Consider the following 25,571-nt stretch of genomic DNA (forward strand, 5'->3'; position numbering starts at 1 on the left):
GATTTCTAATGTCATTTTTATACTTGTAAAATAATGTTTCCTTTTGCTGCTTTCCGTGGTAAAAAATATCATTTTTCTGACTCAAAGAAAAAGATAATCTAATAGTTTCTTTTCTTTAAAGCTCATGGAAAAATGAAATCATGTATTTTAAATTCATTACATTCCAGTTATCAATTCGTTTTTTGTGTGTGACAGAAACCATTTCCCTTCTAGTCTTTCCTTTACCTGTGTGATTTCTCTTAAAATGTTTTTTCCAGGACAATATAAATACACAATATTAGATAAGAGAATTTACTTTTCATATGAATCATAAATACACATAATTTATTGTGAAATTAAGAAATCTTATTAGAGTAGCAGAGAAGATAATGTGTGTATGTGTGTGTGTGAGATACAGAAAGACAGAGAGAGAGAGAGAAGGGATTTTACAAGAGTTTAAGGAATATACAACAGATTGAGTTAAGAAAGGCAGAAGCTGAAGGGCATTAGACTGAAAAATTGAATTAGGTTAGTGAGGTGTGGATTGTTTGAGGGTCTTGAACCAAAAAGGACAGAGCAATGGCCCAAAGAACTGTACAGAAGAGCAGTTCTGCTCAAGCAGAGTGATGAGTTTTAATGTTAGTCAGATAGGTCCCCATTTCTTCAAAGTCAAGGGGTGTATCTGTGCGAGGGAGAGAAACAGAGACTAAGAGACAGAGACAAGGAGGAGAGAGTTTAGAAAAGGACTCCTCAGTTATCCAATTGAAATTCGATAGCTTCTGCCATTGTACTGCTACCTTTATTCTGCTGCCAGCTCCCCAAAAGATCCATTTGTGGTCATTACAGATCTGGAAGTTTGGCTTTTGGGTCTTGCTTTCTTTTTAAAGTTAGGAGAAGTTCAAGTAGAACTTACTATTATAGAAAACTGGAATGTGCTCAGGTATCTAAATTTCTAATGGGCAAAGTGTGTTTTCAAACTGTTGTAGACTGACTATTTAATAGCACAATACTAGTAATATGGGAAAACCTCAGCAGTATCAGCATTTGAGGGTTTCTTTTGTCTGAAAATGGAATAGTTATTATTAGCACAAAAAACCATAGGGCTACTTGTTTCCAGAAGCTCTTGCATGGATAAAGTACTACAAATCCTTGTTTTATTTTGTAGGTATTCACAAGTTTAATAAAAGGTCATTAGTGAGCCAGGCACTGGAGGTTCACGCTTGTGATCCTAGCTATTCAGGAGGCTAAAATCTGAGAACCCAGGTTTAAAGACAGCCTGGGTAGGAAAGTTCTTGAAGCTCTTGTTTCCAATTAACCACTAAACAGCCAGAAATGGACCTGTGGCTCAAGCAGAAGAACACTATCCTTGAACAAAAAAACTCAGGGACAAAGCCCATCAGGAGGAAAAAGAGGAGGAAGAGGAGGAAGAAAAAGTAGTCATTAATGGATTAACTTCAGCTACTTGGTAGAAAGGATGATGGATTACTTTACTATGAAATTTGCTCAAACAAATGGATCTTTCACCATCCCGTCAGATGATAGGCAGATACATAGATAGGTAACCAATATGTATTTACACTAGTTATAGTTGAGAGATTTTCTATAGGCCATAATTGCTCTGAACCCCATAACTTGAGATGTTTAATTCATACCTCTGTAATGTCCTGTAATGTTAAAAGGAAAAAAAGAGATACATTACAATTAGCACATAGACCATAGGCCAATATTTAGTCCAACCTTTTTTTTTGTATATTACAAAATCACATTTAAAACTAATGCCTACTCTAATTTTCCTGTTTCTTTATACAAAGACTTACAAGAATTTCTATTTTCCTTTCCGAACATCTTTTATGTGCAGAATTCTTAGAAAGAAATTCAGTGTCTGGGTAGAAAGCAGTTTCCTTTAGGAAATCATTAATATCAATCTTCCTTAAATTTTTATATGGTCTCTTGTATGTTATAACCCAAACATACTTTGTGTTATAGTCACTTGTACGTGTGTGTTTATGTGGTTTTGTTGTAGTTTTTTTTTGCAGGTCCTAGGGCTTGAACTCTAGGCCTGGGCTCTGTCTATGAACTTCTTTTGCTCAAAACTAGCACTCTACCACTTGAACCACAGCATCACTTCTGGACTTTTTGGAGTGAAGAGTCTCAGACTGGCAAAACATGATCCTCAGATCTCAGCTTCCTGAGTAGCTAGGATTACAGGCATGAACCACCAGTTGCTTGCTTGGAAAACATTGCCACAACTTGACAGCATACACTTGACAGGAGAAAAGCCATGGCAAAGAAATCAGAGAAGTGAGACAGTGTGGCCAGCCAGGATTCTCTCAGATGCACCAGGAAGGAGTTCTATAGTTCCAAATGACTGGAAGTGTTGACATTCTGAATGAGCCTGCTGCTTGACACTTAACACCTGGTAAGGAATACATGTTTGTCAAAGTTGATTGGGAAATTCATGGGCTGGGTTTGTATGAACAAGTTGAACTTACTTACTGTTAGCTTGTGACTCTGAACTTGAAGCAATGATATGTATATATTTTCTTTCAATCTTAGAAATTTAATCTTGATAACAATATCAGGAAAAATGTATTTTAGGTGAATATTTAGAATTAATATGTTACAACAGTTTACTAATATCCACGTCCAAACTAAATATCATTCAGGAAGGAATTTGATTGAGAATTGTATCTGGTATTGAAAGCAGTATCTTGAGAGACACTTGAATTTTAAAACAAGATCCTAAGTTAACTTTATCAGGTCCATTCTGTACGCAAACTCAAACATTTGTAGAGAGAACAAAAGTACTCATATGCATTTCACCTGTTGACCTTGAGTTTAAACTCAAGTCATTAGTTTTTGTTTTTTTGGGGTTTTTTGTCCATTGTGGGGCTTGAACTCTAGGCCTGGGTGCTGTTCCTGAGCTTTTCAGCTCAAGGCAAGCACTCTACTACTTGAGCCACAGTGCACAGTTTTATGGTAGTTAATTGGAGATAAGAGTCTCACAGACTTTCTTGTCCAGGCTGGATTTGAACCACAATCCTCAGATCTCAGCCTCCTGAGTAGTTAGGATTACAGGTGTGAGCCACCAGTGCCCAGCTCAAGCCATTAGTTTATTGTCTTAAGTCCTCTTATGTGTAGTAGAAATACAGCCTCCAAATCTGTGAGTAATATAGATGTTTTTATTAACACTAAAACCAATTTTTCAAATCAGAGTTCCTTGAATTATATTTGTCTGAGTCAGATACATGAATTAAACTCACTTGAAACCATAGTATTGACAATTTAGAGGCTAAAGGGTTTAATGATGTGTTTCAGATTTTTGACATTAAAAAAAAAACCCATAAAGCCAGGCACCGGTGGCTCACGCCTGCAATCCTAGCTACTCAGGAGGCTGAGGGCTGAGGATCATGGTTCAAAGCCAGCCTGAGCAGGAAACTCCGTGAGACTCTTATCTCCAATAAACCACTAGAAAACCGGAAGTGGTGTTGTGGCTCAACTGGTTGAGCACTCGCCTTGAGCTGAAGAGTGCAGGGACAGTGCCCAAGCCCAGAGTTCAAGCCCCACAACCGACAAAACAAAAACAAAAACCTCACAGCTTTTAAACATGGAAGTCGGCAGCCTTGAGTTGAACACATGGGCAATCTGGAAGTCTTTTACTATGAAAGGTCAAAGGCCAGCAAACTTCTTGTAAAGAGTTAGGTAGTAAATCTTTTAGACTTTGTGAGCCACATAATCTCTGGGAAAACTACTGACCTCCACTGTTAAGCATAAACGCATCATAGACAGCACATAAACAGATGAATGTATATTTACAAAAGCAGGCGATGGGCCAAATTAGACCCATGGGCAAGTGCTTGAGGAGTCCAGTTCCAGATAAAGAGAATCTCTTCCAAGACCCAGAAGTACAGCCAGGTGGGATAAATCTTAACATTAACATCATCTCCCCTTCTTGGCTGAGCTCCAAGATGTCTCCAGGTGATTTGAGAACAGGTGAACATTAGTCTAGAGCATGTTTTGCATCCTGTACTCTGTCTTGATCCTCACTGTTGATTTTATTATGTATGTAGTAAATACATTAAAACATGCCAGAGAAAACAGAAAGAATATCCTCAATGCTACTTATATATATTATATACCATTACATGTATTAATATTGAAAATATGTGTAAGTATTGTGTTTATAAAAACTGGATTATATTGTACACACCCATTTTTGAACCCATTTGGTAGAATCATAATGAATTTCATCAACCTCTAAGAAACCCATTTGACCAATTGTGGGGTAGTGGATTTCTCATAGTCTATTCTCAGTATAGACAAGTGAAAGAACTTAACCTTTATTTGTTAGTGGAGATTAAAAAAATAATTAGTGCACTGTCTTAGTGTCTTAGACTCTAGCTGTAATGGAAAGCAACTTTTCATTTTTCTGGGATGTTATGATTTTAGAACATTTTAAGTGCATAGATACATTTATAAAATAAAATTATATTTCTCTAACCCATATTAGTTCTGAGTGTTGTACTTTTGAAAGTAATAATTTAACTTTAAAATCATCCAAAAAGTGGTAAGGAGCTGGTGCAAAGATACCATTGAAAATCATGACTACGCTTTTAAAAAATGTTTAATAAAAAGCAATCTGTGTGTGTGTGTGTGTGCGTGCGCACACGCACGCGCGCATAGATCCAATTTGAGAACTTGCTAGTATGAGGAATTCATAAATGTGCTTCCAGCATCTAAATTCAGAGCATGCCTCTAATGATATCTGTTTAAAAATCGAACGAACAGAGATGCCTCAGCTAGAAAGATACAGGCAGCAAAGAGCCTCCAGCGGCCTCTTTCATTTAATCACAGTCAGCTTTCCATCTAAGGGGCTCCAAATTAGCAGTGGGGTAACTTTTATTTTTTATTTTCTAGTTGGAACGAGCAGGTGTTTGTTTCATGAGACCCATATGTTCCTTCACAAGCCTTACCTAGTGCTCCTACTGCATAGCTGATGGCAGTGAGGTACACAGCTAGTTTCCTCACAAGACTTACCTTTTATTCCAAGGAGGATATGCATCAGGGGAATATGAATTTGTGTTCACATGTATGTGTGTGTGAGAGACGGTGTGTAATAGAGGAAGAGCAAAGGGCATTCTCTCGAAGCAAATGGAGCATTGCCTCATAATGCCAGAAAACCACAGTGAAAAGGAGATGTCAGCAAAGCATGAGGTCCAAACGGACCCCATGCCAAACTCCTGCTTGTCGGCATATTTCCCGGCAGGTTATAGCACAGCTATGGCAGATCCTGAGAGCAGCTGTCTCTGCCTGGCAAACAAGCAGTCTTCTGACTAGTTAAATTTCTCAAGTTCAAAATAATAAGTCATAAAGAAGAGGACCACCCAAGTTGACTGTTCCTCATTCAATCAGAGAAACCAAAGGAGTAAGACAGGATGGTGTGGGAGAAGTATATAGCAAGATAAGGAAATAGGCTTGTATTATCACCTGGGAGAAATAGAATTACCTGGAAAACCAAGTAAAATGGCCAAACCATGTGTTAGAAATGACAGCATGATCACCATAAAATGCTATAAAAAGAAAAGAAAAGTGGGCACTGGTGGCTCACACCTGTAATCCAAGCTACTCAGAAGGCTCAGATCTGAGGATCATGGTTCAAAGGCAGCTTGGGCAGAAAAGAACTTGAGACTCTTATCTCCAATTAATCACAGAAAAAGATGGAACTGGTGCTGCAGCTTAAGTGGTATAGTATTAGCTTTGAGCAAAAGGAGCTTAGGGAAAGCACAGAGGCCCAAAGTTCAAGCCCCAGGACCAGCAAAGAGAAAGAGAAAAAGAGAAAGAAAAAAGAAAGAAAGAAAGAGAGAAAGAAAAAAGAAAGAAAGAAAAGAAAAGAAAGAAAGAAAACAAAAATTCCTAAAACAGACCAAAAATATAACTTGCCATTCCAAACAAGCAACGGCTCTTTCCTATTCCACAGGGACAATAGATAATTTGGACTAGAACGCATGTGTGCTGCTTACTATTACAATCTTGAAAGTGAACCTACCTACTCCTTCCATTCCTACCTTGGTTCCTGTGTTGTCAAGGCCCCTTAGTACAGGCTAGATAGGTAAGGACGTGCTACGGTAAAAACACTACTCCAAACTTTCTTATCGATAGTGTCAACATAAAGTACCAAAATAAATATAGGAATTGTAATGATTTGTGAGAGTAAAATCAGTGGCAATGTTCTATCTGAGCATATGTTGTTAGTAATTGTGCAAAGAGTTGTCATTTAACAAAGCGGTCTATGAATATTATATCTGTCGTCTGTCTGTCTGTCTGTCTTGATCACTGTCACCCTTTTGGACATTCTTACCCATCTCTCCCCTACCCACTCCCTCTCTTGCTCTTCTTAATTCTATAGACTATTCATTGAATTCCTGACTGCATCCTCCCCCTCTCCTCTTCATTCCTTTATCCCTCCTCACTTCACTCCACCCCTTCCAAGAACTACTTCCTGTCATTTATTTTGTTAAACTTTGCCTTTGCCTTTCTTAGGAAGTAAGGCATTGGAGTTCACCCTTGAATCTGTCATATTTCAGTTAATTCATCTGTATACACTTGTATACTACCCAACATATTTATTTGTAAGTTTATAAGCTACATCTGGCTTCCACATACAAGGGGAGAGATGCATCTTTTGTCTCTCTGGACCTGACTTACATCACAACATAATCCTACATCTGAACTTCCCAGCTTTCAGGTCCTTGAAAAATCACAAGTCCTTGAGTTTCACTCAGGGTGTCTCTTAAAAAGGAGAGTCTCATGAGATGCAAGTTTTAGCAAGGATGCATTTTAGTATAAGAGGCTTAAATAGGGAGACAAAAAGAGAGAGAGAGAAATGTTTGCTGCTCTAGAAAGAAATGGGAATTACAGACTCAAAATGGTGCTTTCCATCTGCATCTTTTTTTGGGGGGGAGGTTTATTCTTTTTTTAAAAAAATAAGTTTTTATTGTGAAAATACTGTACAGAGGGGTTACAGTTACATGAGCAAGGTAACGAGTACATTTCTTATCAAGCAGTGTTGCCTCCTCCTTTTTCACCTACCATCCCATCCCTCCCACCCCCTTTCCCCCCCAGCTCCCCTGCCTAATTGTAAAGTTTGTTTTTCAACATAGTGTCTTGTACATCTCATTGTTGCAATGGGTCAACCTGTATCTTTATTTAAACAATTTGTTTTTTCCCTTCCCCTCCCCAAATTATACCAACATCAAATACAGTGAAGACAGGGATTATATTGTGGGGGAGGGACATACAAAGCAACAAAAAAATCACATGGTACTTTATAAACACATTAGAAACAATAGCAAGAAAGAAAAAAACCACTTGTGTCCCTATCTTGGGGTACATTTCGCTTAACATCATCATCTTATCTGAGCTTTTCTGCTTGTCCCAGACATATACTAGTTATTGCAAATAAAGGAAACTATGGGACCTCTTTGGGCCTGGCTTACTTCACTTCATATAATTTTTTCCAAGTTTTTCTATTTCCTAACATATGGGGCAATGTTATTCTTTCTGATGGAGGTATATAATTCCATTGTGTGTGTGTGTATATATATATATATATATATATATCACATTTTCTTGATCCATTCATCTATTGAGCTATAGTAAATAATGCTGCAATAAACATACTTGTGCTGGTAGTATGGCAAAGGATGTAGCTAGCAAGATCAATAGAAAGCCCACGGATTGGGAGAAGATCTTCACTAGCCTTACAACAGATAAGAGTCTCATATCTAAAATATACTTGGAACTCAAAAAATTAAATCCCCCAACAACAAACCCTCAAAGGAACAAATGAGCAATAAATAAGTGGGCTAAAGATTTAAAGAGAAACTTCTCTGAAGAGGAAATAGAATGGCCAATAGAAGAAATGCTCAACCTCTCTAGCCATAAAAGAAATGCAAATCAAAAGAACATTGAAATAACACCTCACCCCAGTTAGAATGGCTATAATCAAGAATTCTAATCACAACAGATACTGGAGGGGATGTGGCCAGTAGGGAATCCTACTGCATTGCTAGTGAAAGTATAAACTTGTTCAACCACTTTGGAAAGCAGTATGGAGGTTCCTCAAAAGACTCCACATAGAGCTCCCCTATGACCCAGCAATCCCACTTTGGGGCATTTACCCGAATGATCAAAAACAAGACCTTCCATCTGCGTCTTCTATACTTTCTGAGCTATGATGTAACTTTAGTAACTCCTAATTTGGGTTGGGCAATATCAATTTTGGTTACCCCAATTCAAGGTCACCTTCAGGACTTCCTTTTTCCAGACATGCCTTTCATTTTTTTTTTGTTTCTACCCATTTATAACGACTCCCTCGATTTTCACTGTTCCGAAAGGGAGGGCCAGTTGTTGATAGCACCTCCCATATCACCTAACCTTGAATTTGTCATCCAGAAGAAGGTGGGTGCAGGGGAGCATAACTGATTTCTCAGTTACTCTCTGCTTTTAACTTTTAAGTCTGTCTCTTTTCATATTTGCTGAAAACAATAAAATTTCCTCAAATCTTTGCCTTTTTACCTGGTGTAGTATTATGAACATGTGTTATCATTCCTGGCAGGAAATCTTAATTGCTGTAGGTAGTTAGGCCCATTAATTATTTCAGAGATAATAATGAGTGCAATAATGCACCAGGGTTTGGGGATATGGAAACCATCAGTCACTACCTCAAAAAATGTGCAGATTCTAAAGTAAAAGTAACAGCCTTCAGTGTTTTGCCTGAAACTGACAGCACCAGAAGAATTCAATACGTGTAATAAGAGCAAAGCAGTATTTACACATTTTGAACCATTGTAGTTTAAGTGCTCCTTTAGCCACATTAGATACCGATGTCTTAGTCGGGGACATTTATTTCCAAGCAATGATGACATCATGAAGCAGATATTGATTAGCTGTCATAAAGTCAGTTCACAGAGACTTTTAGTGCCGACTAAATTGAAACTGTAGTTCTCAGATAAGATTGTATTAGCCTACCTTAAATTTAGTCTATTAGATAGACTATTCAATCCTTTACCTTTTAGCTGAAATTGAAAATAGAAAGGTACAGTCATCTTCCTTGATGGGAAATCTCTTTAAACAATGGTGAAAAGTGACTCAAACATCCATTTTGTGATAAATGGACAGCATTGGATTCTAGATGGCCTCCACACTCTCCAGGGGGGAAGTCACCACTGCAGCATGCAATGAACCCTCATGTGCTGAAGACTGTAGCAAGCCAGAGGATCCAAACAGTCCCCACTTCCCTAATTGGAGGCCACATCCTGCTATTGACGTATGCTCTGAACTTGACTCAACACCAGTGGAATTCTGTAGGTCAGACAATGGCAGGATATCTCTGGAAAAATGATGAAATTCAAGGCCTTGGAAAAAAAGAACTATTTAAAATACTCTATTCATCAACTCATGGAATTTCTACATCTTGCCTACCAGATAACAGTCATTTTTAAATATTAAAGGAAATCCCTAACTTATCAAAATTCAATAGGCTTTTACTTAACAGGACTTCAATTCCTTGTGCAGAACACATTTTAAATCTAGATATTCTTTGGATAATTTTGAGTAAAGGAATATCATGGATCTCAATGTTTCATAGGTCTCAGAATCATCTGAGGAGCTTGTTGGAGATAAGGATGGTTTCATCCTTCCCTGTGCTCAGTTCTCAAGTGGTCTGAAGTAGAATGTGTAGTTCTAACCAGTTCACTGATAATGTTGATATTGTGGATGCAGAGGTACTTTCTGTAAAGCACCAAACTAAAGTCAAATTATAGATGACGTTAGTATGATTAATTCCTATCCATGTCTTATATAAATGTTCTTAAAGCATTTCATAGGTGCTCAGGACAATTCACATGGCTGGAAATGCAAAGCCAAATAGCTCAGCCTTGTTCTGTAAGAAGTCTAAGGTGATCACCAAGTACTGTAAAGCAGTACTGACTTCTGTCAAGCATTCAGTCAGACACAGAAACTCTTCTGGCCCTCCATTAGCTCTGCTTCTTCCTTTCTGGGCCTCTGCTAGCATCTTAATTCTTTCCCTTCCCATCAAATGACATTCAGAATGGTTTCCACATCTAGCATGGACTACCATTCTCATACATTGCTGAGTTTCACCAGATCTATGACCAAGTATTTTCTCTCCAGTGACAGCTCAGCCATCCCATGCATCCTATCTCCCTCCCCTCAGTTTCCACCCTCAGTTACTTCCTCTTTTGATTTCTTATTTGTTTGATCAGCATTCAAAAAACTCCAAGAAGTGCTGGTGGTTCTGCTAGATGAGTGGTTCTCATCTGCTCACTTGCCTTTTCTCATTACTACCATTTAGGTTAGAACTTCCTGTGCATTCCAGGAAAACATGATGTTACTTGTATTCTCTTTCTTGAGTGTTCTGCCAGTATTCTTTTAACAATTTTTCTCCACACATTGTGCATTCTAGAACATACCTTGTCAATGGAAATCTGAGGAGAGTAATTAATGCCCCAGCTGCTTGTATCTGAGTATGTTGTGACTTTGTAGCTCATAGACATGAGCTATATAACAAGGTCAAATGACAGGTAAACTTACATGGAAAATTTCTTGTCACTTTGAGTCCTAACATTCTTTCATATATGTCCGTAGTTATCACCTTAGGGTTCATAGTCTCAGAAACCTTCCCTCAGTCTGTGTATGATGTTTCTACTATGTATTTATATGATGCATAATATTATCCTTATTTTAACATTTACTTCTAGTTCTTTATTTCTGTAGACTAAAACCTTAAGAGACTTGTTCCCTGTTTTATTTGCAGCATATGTCAAAACTCCTTGCAGCCTTATAACAACACATACCTAAATTTATTCTGAATTAAATTGGGTGATTACTAGATTTCAAATTCTATCTCTGCCATAGGAATAATGTAAATCATTTTAGTGCTTTTAATATGTAACTTGGAATCCCAACCCCTTCATCTCTACTGTCCTCCACAATCCTGCAGTCACTTGGATAAAATCTAACTGGCAGCTTGGACAAGGAGATTGAAGAGAAGAAACTGACTAAACATAGGCTCAGAAAGAGTCATTGATGATGTAATAATGCAGTTACTTTAGTTTCTTGCTACAAGGTGGACTAGGCAGATATGCCCCAGTTTCTTTTCACAATGGGGAAAATAATATAAATCTTTGGCAGGCCATTAACAATCTCTTCAAGAGTGTGATACACAAGCATCTCAACATGCTTGTCATATACCACATACTAGTCACTCCAAGAGAGAGGAGCCAAATTATATCCAGTTTCTATAGCTAACTCAGTTTCTGAATGATATACTCAACAACTCTTCATTCAGCCTGGCAATTTGTGAATGAGGAAGCTACATACAGATGAAGAAATAGAGACTTAGATTAAGTGATATGCTTACTACATTAGTGATAGAATCGAGATTCACATAGTGGTCACTATAACTCAAGAACCTATGTTCTGGGGCTGGGAAGGTGGCTCAGTGGTAGCGCATGCCTTGCATGCCTGAGGCCCTGGGTTCGATTCCTCAGCACCACATAAGCAAAAAGAAAAAAGCCGGAAGTGGCGTGTGGCTCAAGTGGTAGAGCGCTAGCCTTGAGCTGAAGAGCTGAGGGACAGCGCCCAGGCCCAGAGTTCAGGCCCCACGACCGGACCCAAAAAAAAAAAAAAGAACCTATGTTCTTTCCCCTGTCATTCTCTACCAACCTTTCAGAGTACAGTATTTAATTTGTGTGAGCAGATACTCTGCAGCTGGATTCCTATTGGTCATAAGCTACTTTTCACTCAGCACATGTTTGTGTCTACATGCTCTTTCAAGCACAAGGGAGAATTCTACTGCGATTAATCGAGTGAAAAATTTACCCGGGACAAAACTACTAGCTAAAATTAGAAGAGGAGAGAGAGAAAGTTGAGATGGGGATACAGGCAGGCTTCAGAGACCCCTCTCTTTTGAGGACAAGCCATTCCTGGAAAAAAGAGGAGCTTGTCTGGTATCTATCAAGTCAATCTACAATGCCTTCTGACTAAAGTTCACAGAGCATGTCATAAGCCCAGGACTAGAAATACCAAATTGACCTGAAAGATTAATTGGTTCAATCAGGGCTAATCAATGGAGAATTACAACTATTTGTTCTACAGAAAAATGTTGCTGCCAAACATAGCTAGTCATTAAGGGTTTTCATTTAGAATAATATGCTAATCTTTTACTATGTTCCATATGGGCCTAATTTTGCCTTGTCAGTGAACGTGTCCTTATGCCACCCCACTTCAGCATGGGATTTTTTTCTTAAGGAAACTGGAGGCATGCCAAAGATTCCTACTTTAAGATAGCCATAGATTTTCATTGCTTTGATTTGTTCAAGTCAAATAAATCTATCTCATTATATTTAATTGAAATATTCTCAAAATATTTAATAAGAATATTTCAACATGAATTTTAATATTCTCCTAAAAATTTGAGAAGTATTGTATTATTAGATTAACATGCAGAGTTACCTGGAATATTAAAGGTTGAATTTATCACAGAGCCAAGTGTGACCTTTAAGTTCAAAACTTGTGGGCTTCCTCAGAAGCTAACAATGAGGAGATTTGAACTTGTGATAAGCCTGTTTCAAAATGTCCTCCAAGTGACCATGGAGACCTTTAGCTCCTGCATGCCCTGTATGATATAACCCATGAAAAGACAAAAGGGTGGATAATGATCACCTAACCTGAAGTTATATATTAAACAAAGATTCTTTTAGTTTTCAGCTTATGGATTCAATCCGGTTTCTAGTGGACAAGTTCTTGACCTCCATTTCCAACTTGAAGAAAACAACATTCCAAAGCATTTCTGCCCCTTCTTCCTTCCTTCCCACTAGAAAAGTCACAGGAACTCAACGCTGTTTTGCTGAACACCAAGAATAACAGACTTGTAACAGGCTCAAGCCTACAAATGAACTGAAAGCAGGATAAAAGCTTGTCATTCTGGCTTCTATTTTGTATTTCCTTTATGTTCTCTCTTCTATAATCACCTTGGGTTCCAGGAGAAACAGGACTAGTTGATAACATCTTTATAAGAGAAATTACCCACTAAGGAAAGACAGCAGTGAATACCTCTCAGGACAGATCACTTGCTGGGAAGCCATGACTCAGATTGTAACAGAGTCCTCCTTCCTGACCAATCCTGAGGCTGCCACCTATGAACACAAAAACACACTTGTGACTTGCACTAGGACTTCACTAGTTTTGCTTACCCATCTCCCTCCGCCCAATTCTTTCTCCTGTAAACCTAAAGCAAATATCTGAATGGGAAATATGAAATGCTGTCTTGCCTCTTCCTGTATAAATTTGTGCATGCTGTGTTAAATCTCCTTTCTATGAACTTCACCATTACTTGTTTTTATTTAACATATTGGGGAATTGCCTGGACTTGGCCTATGGAACCTGGAAGTTTAAGCCTCAGTCCTAAAAGAAACTCCGGAAATAGAAATGATTGTATCTACACTTCCAGTTGAGGCATACAAGTCTTTGCATTGGCAGGATAAAAGATATGTTAGCTCATCGTTCTCATTTATCTGAGCCCAGGTGAGGATGGTTGTATTAGGTAAACAGGCATGAGCAACAAGGGAATGAAATAGAATTCTCCAAGGCCTCCAGTCTCTACTAGAGAAAAAAAAATAGATTGTAGGTAACTAGACACTGTTATTTTTGTTTTATTTTGTTTTGCTTTTTTGTTTTTAAATTTAATGTTATTGTCAAGGTGATGTACAGAGGAGTTACATACCTTACATATATGTAAGATAAGTAAGTACATTTCTTGTCAAACATTGTTACCACCTCCCTCATTTTTCTTCAACTTTTCCTCCTCCCAAATGCCCTCCCCCCAAGTTATAAAGTTCATTTCCAAATGTTGTCTTGTGAGTATCACTGTTGCATTGGTTTGCCCTTTGTCCTTTGTCTTTGTCTCACCAATTTGTTGTTCCCCTTCCCTACCCTAATTCAAATAAATGTATATACAATACCCAGGGTACCAAAATCAAATACAGTGATGACAAAGAATAGCCCATAGGGACAAAAAAGAAAAAAAGAAATAATTTCGGATAGTATATTAAAAGCAACAATATCAAAGAAAAACCTCTTGTTTCCATATTTGGAGTTCAGTTCACTTAGCATCATCTTATATGGTCATATGTACATAGCCATTGAGCTATGGTGATCTTCTTCTAGGACTATCCTCAATATCAATGGCTTTTCTGTATGTCAACAATGAAGAGAGTGAGGCTGAAATCGGGAAAGCAATTCCTTTTGTAATAACCCCTCTCCCCCCCTAAAAAAATACCTAGGAATTAACCAAAGAAGTGAAGGACCTCTATGATGAAAACTTTAAAAACCTGAAAAAGGGAATTAAAGGAGAACTAAGGAAGTAGAAAAACTTCTCATGCTCCTGGATTGGGAGGATTAACATCATGAAAATGGCAATACTGTCAAAGGCTATCTACAAATTCAATGCAATACCCATCAATATCTCAGCATCTTTCTTTAATGAAATAAATGAAGCATTCAAAAAATCATATAGAATAATAAATGATCCCCTAATAGCAAAACAATCCTTAGCAAAAAGAACAGTGCTGGAGGAATATCAATACCAAATTTCAAACTCTATTACAAAGCTATAGTAATAAAAACAGCTTGCTACTCAAAGCCATGCTTACCGCAAGTCTTAGGATCCATAGTCATAGGAGCTAGTATCCAATCAGTTTAGAATACTACTTCCTGTCTTCCCAGGAACCAGACCTGCCTATTCAGGACATATATTAGTACTGATTAATTGTACAAAGGACTTCTATTGTGATACTTCTGGATGTATACAATTTGCTTTGATCAAATTCATCCCATCTGTATTACTATTTCTTAATCACCTTCTCTCTTCTCCCCTCCTTTTATTTTTTAACCAGATTTTGGTGGATTTCATTGTGTGAGACTCTGCTTTCTTATAAAACACTCTTAATTATGGTTTTAAATTAATACATTGCTCTTTAGGATAACATTTTATCATTTCTAATACATTTACTCTTTTTATCATCTATCACCATTGAACATCATTTGGATAATCAATAATAACGCAAGTCTAGGTGGCATGTGTGACCTAGTTACCATTTTTCATACTTAGTTGATATCCTTGGTGTCAAGACCAGATAAAAGCATCCCCTTGATGTTTTGGTCAATAAATTATGTAAGACAATTTAAAACAGAAGCTCATAACTTGTATTATTTTATTTGCCTCTTCTTGGTTTGCTGCTGGGGATTGAATCAAGGGCTTGGGTATGCCAAGGTGAGAGCTACCTGCCCGTTCCTTCCCCACTCCCAATCCCCTGAATCCTAACTCGTGTCTGAGCACTGTCAGACTAGACCTTGGCATTCCTAGTGAGCTCAAGAAAGCTCCAAAAGCAAAATCTGCATATTGTTCCAGCAAGTTAGAATAAAATGCCATGGAGGTGAATGATGCAATTGATAGGATTCATCACCAACACCCCCTGTGCCAAGCACCAGTGGTTTTCATACCTGAGTGTGTGTTAGAATCACCTTCAGCGTCTATCAAACCCTGGATCCCTGGCCTCCGATGCAGGTTCCACACCAAAGATTTGGTGTTAAACCAAACCATACAGACTTCTAACAGGATTCCAGGTAATACTGATGCTCTGGCCTATGCATCTGCTTTTTGAAACTAATGTCCTACACAAAATGATGGACAGTAGAAGTTTCTCGGCAGGCCCTTGTGGTAACAGGAAGACAGCTTTGTCAGCTTTCAGAGTCAGCTCTCTGGAATTATCAAACAACATTTCCCTTATTGCAGGTCATAAAGACACCTCTACCCTTCTGTGTGGACTTCCCTCTAGTGTCCTGGAGTCAGAGATCATATCTCAGATCTCTTCTAGGAGACATTCTGGCGCTGCAAGTATTTTCAAATCTTTTGTGTATTTGCCCATTTTCGTTTCTTTCCCTGGTGATGATTCACAACTCCTGTTGTGAATAAGTTGCACAGTAGAGGGGCATCTGGATGGATGGGAGAATTGGCTTTCGGGATTTATTCCAAAGAGTTCAGTGAGCTGGAGAGAGGATTTAGTGTGAAAGCCGACAACAAAACCCAATATTTTATATATTTATACCACTGCACATCCGTTCCTAGTTAATCTTTTTAGCTTGGGTTTTCCTCCCCTAGAATTGAAGATCTGTAACTCCTGTCCACATTATGTCTTCCAAATAGCTCATTTCCACATGCTCCAAAGATGAGGCAGTGAATATTCCTCCACCATGTAACAAGTGTAATTTTTTACTCTCCTAGATCAGACTTTTGCAAACAGAGCATCTGCTTTATATCTGAGTGTGTTGTGTTCTCCTTGAGTCTTGACCACTCCACAACTAACCCCAGCTTTTTGGAGCATGCTAGCCTGGCTCTCCCATTCCAGTTACTCAAAGGTAAATACATCCAAATACATTCCACCTGACAGTAGGCATTAGGTGCAGCCTCCTCCAGGCTTCCCTGGTGTCCTTGTATGACAGCATACAGCTTTCAGAAGAGCTAGAGGATGAGCAAGACGAGAAAGCCCAGGACTATAGTAGGGCTCTGATACTGTGCTTGGGCTCTGACACTGCCCCAGCTGCTCAAGCCTTGATGGTTGCCTTACTTAGTGTTGATGGAGCCTATAGTGCCCAGCTCATATTAAGCATTTGACACTCTTGAGGCTGACAGCTGGGCATCCTTGGGCACTAATTGAACAAGGCTCTTTCTACTTCTTCAGCTCCTTGACTCCTGGAAATCAGTGCCCTTTCCACTTATGAGAGTCCTAGTAATCAGACTTTGTCTCCCTTCCTGGAGTTAAAAAACAACCACAAATGTGTGCTTCTAGCTAGAACCTGCCTTTGGCTCTATCTCTGGCCATAGGAAGAATTCCTACATGCAGGGAATAGTCTTATATGGTGGTGAGAAATTGAACCCAGGGCCTCATGCATGCAAGGCAGGCACTCTACCACTGAGCCACCTTCCCAACCCCTCATTTCTTACACTCTTATGTTCCCAACTCCCCTTTCTTCCAACATACCAGATATGTGTATGTAGGACATGGAATGGGGAGCTGGGATTAGTTAAGGTGTTGAGTTAGGAAAATTAAACTTACTCTCTATATCCTGCATGAGGGCCAGCCTATCAGGAAAAGGTATTTTGTTGAAATTCAGAAGCTAAATAATATAAACAATCACATTTGTTTCTCTGAGTTTTGTCTCTACATGTGAGTGGAAGGGACTAGCAAGTTGCCTAACAGGGTAGGAAGCATTTGTTAATACTTCACATTATTTTGCAACGTATTTCGTATTCTATAAGCATGAGCTTCATCAAGCATGCTTTTCAACCAAGAATTCCATTAAAGTTACACCCTGAAGGGTTGAGAACCTATTTCTGAGTCAAAGTGACTTAATTAAGATAACTTACCAGACCAGTATTACTAGACTAAGAAATACTAGATGCATATTACACGTGATGAAGATTGAGCTGAAGGTCAAGAATATTGCTTAGAGGAATCTAGAGTGTCAAAACGATCAGCTTGCTAGCATATCAAGAGGTCACATGAGTGATGCCTTTATATGGTCCATAATGTCATACCTAATAAATGTCCTACTTCAAGCACTGCGGTAGTAATAATTCATTGTGGTTAGTAGTGTTGAAGCTGTGTCATCATTTAGACTGCAAACACCTTGAAGCCAGGTATGTGTTTCATTCCTTTCCAAAGCCTCAGACCTCTACCATTATATGTTAGATGAGTTTTAAGGATCAGTAATTTGTTGAGGCATTATTATTATTATTAAAAATGGAAAGTAGCATTCCAAAAATTATTAAGCCTTGAGAATTATTTGACAGAAACAAAATGTAATTATTCTTTAACTACTGGTATAAAAATTGGACTCTTGTATCAACTACTCAGACTTGAAATTAAAATGGAATCTCTCTCATAACAATATTAGAAGGAGAAAATTAATAGGTTTACATTAATGGGCTTCCTCATTTATTACTTAATAAATTATATTAGTTACAAGAAATATTCTAGAAGACTGTTAGATACACTGTATTCTGTGCATGCTGATTTCATGTAAAATTTGCTTCTTTTACAAAATGGAAATAATTCAAAGAATTACAAGGCAACACAATGTCATATGTATTACAACTAAATCATTGCCATTATATTATCACCCTCTGTTATATTATATGAAGATTTAATTTAAGGCCAACATTTTGAGCAGTGTAGATAAATGAGTCTTATTCTTTGTGTGGATGGTTTTATAGTACTGAAGCATTAGTGGTTAGTAAGTTAAATCCTTAACTTAGAATCTTTCTTGTAAATTTTCAAAGGTATCTTGTTTGTTGGACTCAAACTGAGTAATAAACTCTAACACTAAATCACATTTCCTCATTATTTAAAATTATTTTACCATGGTTAAAAGATACAAAGTTATAAGGAAACAAATGAGTGTCTACTTTCTAGCTTTAAAAAAAAATCTGGTACTGAGGTTTGGACTCAAAGCCTCACACTTTCTCACTTTGCTTACTTGGCTGGTGCTATACTACTTGAACCATGACACCAGCTAGCTTTCTGTTGGTTATTCCAGAGAAGGTATATCATGGGCTTTTCTGACTACAGTGACATAGAACTGTGACTCTGGATCTCAGCCTCCTGAATAGGATTCCAGGTGTAAGTCTTTAGTGGCCCACTCTTCTGCATTATTAAATGATATTGTCTACCCATGTGAGATTATAAATCATCAAAGTCATCACCATGGGTCACCAATGGAAGTGAAAATTTCTGAAGTATAGACTTGGCTATTTGATTCTCTGGGCCTCTCCTTGAATGAAATACAGATTTTGGTTAGGAAAGTGTTAAAAATCTTACCTGTCTACATATTTATCATTATCTTTCTATATATCTTTCTACTATCTATCTGTCTGTCATTATCTATCATCTATCATCATTTACCTATGATTTATCATACTATATTACCAGTCTTCTCCACTAAATGCATTTCCACATTTATCTTCCCATAAAATGCAGTTTTCTCTTAAGCTGTGTTGCAAACCATAAGAATTCATTCCTTTTGAGATCCTTGGAATCTCCAAGAACACTATCCTGATAGAGCTAATGCATCATTGAAGAATCCTTACACAAACACATCTTTAAAAAGCATTTAATGTGGTAAATTAGTCACATTAGACTTATCATAGACACATTATAAATAATAATTCATGTCTGTACTGCACAAGGATGCTATACTTTGGTGTCATCTCGATCCTGAAAGATTAATTTGCAAAATAGAAGGCCATTTTAAAAAATGACAATAGTGCCTCATCCAAACTACTTTATCATAAAAGTAGACACATTCTCAGGAGGGCTAATTTTCTATTTGGCTTCTTTCTGTAAATCAATACCTAAAGAAGCCTAGTTTCTTAAGAGAAAAACAGGGAATTGCTTCAGAGAATGAAGCAATTGGTCACATCTGGCCAATGTTCACTAGCTCTGAGACAGGAAAATCTTTATTGTTTGTTATGACATCCAAAGACCATATTACGTGCTTAATTGGATGTAGTATTGTGTTAAATATTAATATGGCAGGACTTGGACTTAAAAGAATGACTGGGATAATATGACCTGGGCATTTATTTAGCACACATATTGCATATTATATTAAAAAAAGGTAATTGCCCTTCATAACACAGAATATATTTTTCTCAATGTATGCTTAGTAAGAAGGTAATAATGAATCTTTCTCAGGCAGTTACAATTTAGGCCAATTTTCTTTGATTTTGTCAACTATTTTGTCAAACTATTTATTGCCATTTTCTGACAGCCATTTTTTCTTGAATGACTATAAAATTTGTTCTAAGTTTTATACATTTTGCCAAAAGAATAAGACTTGTTCTTCTTAACGTATTTCCTCAGATGCTTATTCAATTAAAGACTCTTGGCAGCCTTTCTCTGAACACTTTTTGTACAACTCTCATTAATTTGGCAAATATGAATAATGTTCTGATTGACTTTTTCCCCAGGATAATGGGTAGACTTCATTTTGTTGATATATGCTATGTGATGTTTGTCTTTTACACTGTAGGCAGAGCTTCAGTGAAGATCTGAACAAGCGTGTCACTTTCTGTGTTGTACTTTTTTATCTAAGTTATATTTTGTCAAACATTTGGCTCTTTGATCTTGTACAAAGGCTCCTTCTTTGGGTGTATTATGTAGTCCTTGTCCTATGTACACCTCTTTTAGTTAATTCTTATTTAGTTCATATGATCATTAGTTTGTCCTTTATCCCCTGAGATGTTAAGATGTTTATTAAGGAAAATATTCCTTGCGAACTTGAAGATAAGCAGTCACTCAGACCATTCCCCAATTAAAATATGGAAAGGCCCTGCATGATAATAGCATATTAGTCATACCTTTCCAACTTGATTTCAACTCTACAGACATTTTACAAACTGGACATTAAGCAAGCTCTATACCAATAACTGATATATTGGTGTTGTCTTCTCTTTGTCTCCTTCTTTTCTTTATTTTCCTTCCTTCCTTTCTTCCTTCTTTCCTTCTTTCCTTCCTTCCTTCCTTCCTTCCTTCCTTCCTTCCTTCTTCCTTTCTTTTCTTTTGTGTGTATGTGTATGCCAATGCTAGGATTGGAACTCTGGTCCTTGTTCTTTCCTTTGGCTTTTACACTCATACCTGACATTCTACCACTTAAGCCACACCTCCAGCCTGGGTCACCACTTCATTTTGAGTAAATGAATGCAATCATATAATAACCACAAAAATAAGATTTTGAATATTTTTCTCATGATAAATTAACCTTTGATATACTCAACTGATCTTTTGTATTTTTGCAGGAGTCAAATGATAGGTCTTTCTGTTGTTGTTGTTACTAAGGACAGCTTAGTCACTTGGTTAAAGTAGAGTTCATTCAAATTCTAGACTTTGAAGATAAGCTTTATCCCTTCTGTAACTAATACATGATTTAGAGGAAAATATGTTGAGACAGTATAAATTGCTGTTTCCTGCTAATAAATTATTCTAAGTTTCTATTATTCTAATAATAATGATACTAGCATACTTATTGCTTCAATCACACTTTTGTTTTATGTGGTGATTTTCTATTATTCATGTTTCTACACTTATTAGTATTCTAAAATAAAGAACATATATGCTCCCTCCATTTATGCATTCTTTTATATCAGAAAGAACTTTTTTGTAATACTAAGATTTAAATACATAGAGTTGTGTATGCTAGGTAATTATTCTATCTTGAGCTACATTTTTAATCCCTCATGGAATAATTTTAATAGTCATTTATTACTAAATGTTGTAGTTATTTATTCAAATTGAAAAGGATTCAGGGAAAATATCAAAATTAAATATAAGCAAAAATAAATAAAACTAAATGTATATCAAATGTCGATCTAATAATATCAAAGAAATGAAATAAACAGCTCATAAAACATTCTTTATCAGAATAAACAAAAATGGAATAATGTGATTTGAAGGAGAGTGAAAGGAAGTAGAGATCATATTAGGTGAAGAAATCCAGACACAGAAAGACTAATGCTGCCTGCTTTCTCTCCTAGGTAGACACTGGATATAAGAAAAGGAGGACAGCAACATAAAAGTAGGTTGTAAAAAAGTATCGATGATATAATTTCTGGTCATAGATCAGGAAAAGCTACAATAGTATCTTAAAATTTTGTTTTGATATCTTGATGCATCTATTCCCAGAGCTTCTGATAGCATCTTGAGGTATAGAGTAGCTTAGATTTTTTTTTATAATTCTTAGACTAAATGTCTTTTCAGAAGAATACAGTATTTTTTTGACAGAGAAAGCTATTATAAAAATTTTAATCTGCAAGTTTTATGCAGAGAAATAACTCTCATTGTGAAGTTTTTAATCAGTCCTATGATGAAAGTTACATGTTGCCATGACATTTTCTTCTAAAATGTTTATAGAGGAAAAATGCAGAAGAAAAAGAAAGCTCTAAAGATACTTTTTAATAAACCAAAGGGACTTAATTACAGGAGAACATTCATTTGCTCAAATATTCTGGCAAGAAGTGATGATTACTAGAAGGACATTTTGTTAATCACAGAAGGTCAGGTATAAGCTGGGGTTCAAATTCAACCTAAAACCTGGGTCAGAACCTTTATCTCATCTGCAGAAGAGAATTGCCATAGTGAATAAATACTAAAAATTTGTTTTGGTTGCTAAAAATTAACTGCTTCAAGAGGTATCTCTTTTAGGCTGCCCAAAGTTAGGGTATAGGTGTGAAAAATGATAGGTCAAAGCATAAATTTTGAGATATACACTTAAATACAGAGAAAACTATCCTATCAGCTCTAAACCTATCTTATAAACACATCTATGGCTACATTGGGGGAAGAAAATCGCTTAAGATTACTTTCTGCTGAGGAAACTGTTAATAGACTGAATAGATCTAAGGGAATATCTTCATGAGGCCAATGTAAAAACCCAGAAATATCTCTATGTGAACATGATTGAAACTATTTGATTTCTTTCCCTCCTGGAAATTCTACTGGCTTTTTAAAGCATCATGAAAGGATTAAGAAAGCAGCTTAAATTGAACAGGTTTTCTGTGTGTGTGTGTGTGTGTGTGTGTGTGTGTGTGTGTGTGTGTGTGTGTGTGTGCTTATGTTCTTAACATGAAAAAAACCTGACATGATGTATAATGGTTAACTTCTTTTCCTTTTACAAGCTTGTCTTATTTTTTTTTTTTACAAACTCCAAATGCCATTAGTGTGAAGAAACATTTTGTTCACCGTTTTATGACTGGCACTTAATATAGTTCTAGCACTGAACAAGGTATTCACTAAATAATGGTGTGCAATTGAATTAAGTAGAATATTAAATACTTATTCTTTCTTCCAAATGTTCATATCCTGCTGCTACACATTGGTTCTTCAATGCTCCTTTGACACTTCTTGTATGTAATTAAAGAATACTCCTTCCTTTCTTGCTATTTTTATGATGAAATACCTGTATAATATCTTTGTCTATGAGTCATCAGTTTAAATATCCCCACCAGCAGAGAAGTGGCATAAATTAATAAAATTGTGATCTTACCCTACACTCTACCATCTCCCATTGCTGGAATATTCGAAAAAATACATGATTTAGGCAGAATTTCTGGACAAAGCCGTAAGAGTTGAAAACAGAAGCATAGCAAGTACAATTGGTAATTTAATATAGAAGTAAATATGTCTGTGTACCTCCAATTCCAGCCTGTGCCTATTCTGTACTTTGTAGAGAGGTAAGCAAGTAAGGGAAATGAGCCATTCTCTTACAGATCAGGGTGGAGCCTTTCCTCAGATCTTTTCTGACATGACATTATCATATTTGTGCTGTATTTCTGTGTGCTCCTCAGCTTATTTTGAACCCTTCCCATCCTACCTTAGATACCGTTCTCCATGAATGGACATGAAGAAAAATAGTATTTTGCTCCTTTTGATATCATTTCCATTCTTCCATAAAAGCTACTTTATTTCACTTTTCTATTACAGTTACCTTAACCAATTTGCTGTCTCTGATTTTCCTTTGGTGGCTTCTAAGCATGTCTTCTCCAGGACAGTGCTGATCATCTGTGTCTGGATCATCAACAAACCTGCAGTCATAATCATGGTTCAAGTCTCACATCAGCTAAATAAAACTTTCTTCAGATTCTGGGCAGTGAGTGATTCAATTAGTTAGTTGAAGCCAAATTCATCTGTAAGCATTACAATTACACATAGGCTCAGTACACCTCGAAATTCCTTCCCTTCAGATGCCAACTTCATTCCCTCCCTGTCTGTAAAACTTGGCTTTGACTCATTAGAAGGAGACAGTAAATCTCATGGTTAGGTAAGAAAGTAAAACAAGATGATGGGGCTCACGAGAGAAGGTTGGTGGCCTCCAGTAAGCCTCTGAAGAAGATTCCATCAGTTTCCTTATTCTCAAGAGGTGAGAGGTTCTGGACAGGATCACTTATTGCTTTTCCCACTGGGACTCTGAACATGTTTTTGAGAGGAGAAGACAACTGCCAGCTATGCTTTTGTTACAGTCAGCAGTTGAGGATCAGCTGCTAGAGGCAGGGAGCTGAAACCTCTGGGATGGCCATTGTCAAAGTTACCTCTCGGTGAACTGACAGCGCCCACAAAAGTAGTGACTGACCTAGACCCAGAGACCCAATCATGGAATGTTTCCACAGTCTGTTTCCAAAGGGAAACATGTCTGCTATTGGTCACTGTACCTCATTCACGTTGGTCATAAATATGTCCTTTCTTCCTCCTCATTCCCTGCAAGGTCTCAATGCAGACAGCCACCCTGCACTCTCCTGGTCTCCCAAGGGTGGTCGACCAAGCTGGGAAGGCTTCACTCAATTTTGATCAGCAGAGTAGAAAATTAGGGCAAGAGAAAACAATGCAAAGCCTCCTAAAATGTTCGGTTGGCTTAATGGCCTAAGAATGGATGACTTAATGGCCTAAGAATATTCCATTTGCAAAAGCTTAAATGAGATATTATCATAGTAATATTTGCTGAACAGAAAAATTCTGTTCTGTGGAAGAAGAAAATTTTTAAAAAAAAACGAAAAAGGTAAAGAAGTGAACCTTAACTGTGATTTCATTCCAAGCTTTATATAAAATGTTAGGTATACGTAGATAAAAACACAATACTACAATCATATTATTTCACATGTAGACTAGACAATTTGTCACATAAAATATCTTAAAATATATTTTTTTCAGTATATAAGTTAAAAATATGAAGTACATGGTAGCTATTATCTTATTTAGTATTTTCTTTAATAATAAATGTAATTTAATATAATCTTAAATATGAATTTTCTTATAATCAATATGTAAAAATAATGATATACCTTAGATAACATATAAGCTCTATGGTTCTGTTGAGTTTGTGTAACAATACTGAATCATTGAATCAACAACTTTTGTAACTTTAACAATTTATCAGTAGCTATTTCCCATGCCCATATATGTATATGTATGTGTATATATATATATATATATATTCTTTACCTCATGAATTTTTATAGCTGACTTTAGTCCATACTATGGATTTACTATAGTTTACTTAACCTATCTCTGCTTAAAAGCAGTCCAGCTTTTTATCAGGCCTTCAGACTTTAGGGACATTCAAGGGATAGTGGTAATCTCCATATAGCCCAGAGACAAGGAAATGCCCTCTCTTTGCTTGTGAAAGAATGTATTTCTGCATGAATGGTTTTCATAATGAAAGATATAAGGAGAAGAATGGGCGACCAACTCACTGATATCTGCCTGGTCATTCAGGAAGTTTGTTGTGACTCCACATATTATTTTTCTGGGATAAGATTCAGTTACATTAGCCAGCCACTCCTACTACTGCAAAAATTTTTTCCTTTTTTTTTTATTGTGAAAATATTGTATAGAGGGGTTACAATTACATGGGCAAGATAGTGAGTACATTTCTTATCAAGCATTGTAGCCTTCTCCTTT

Source organism: Dipodomys ordii, unplaced genomic scaffold, assembly GCF_000151885.1.
Source record: "Dipodomys ordii isolate 6190 unplaced genomic scaffold, Dord_2.0 Scaffold1, whole genome shotgun sequence".
Classification (NCBI taxonomy): Eukaryota; Metazoa; Chordata; class Mammalia; order Rodentia; family Heteromyidae; genus Dipodomys; species Dipodomys ordii.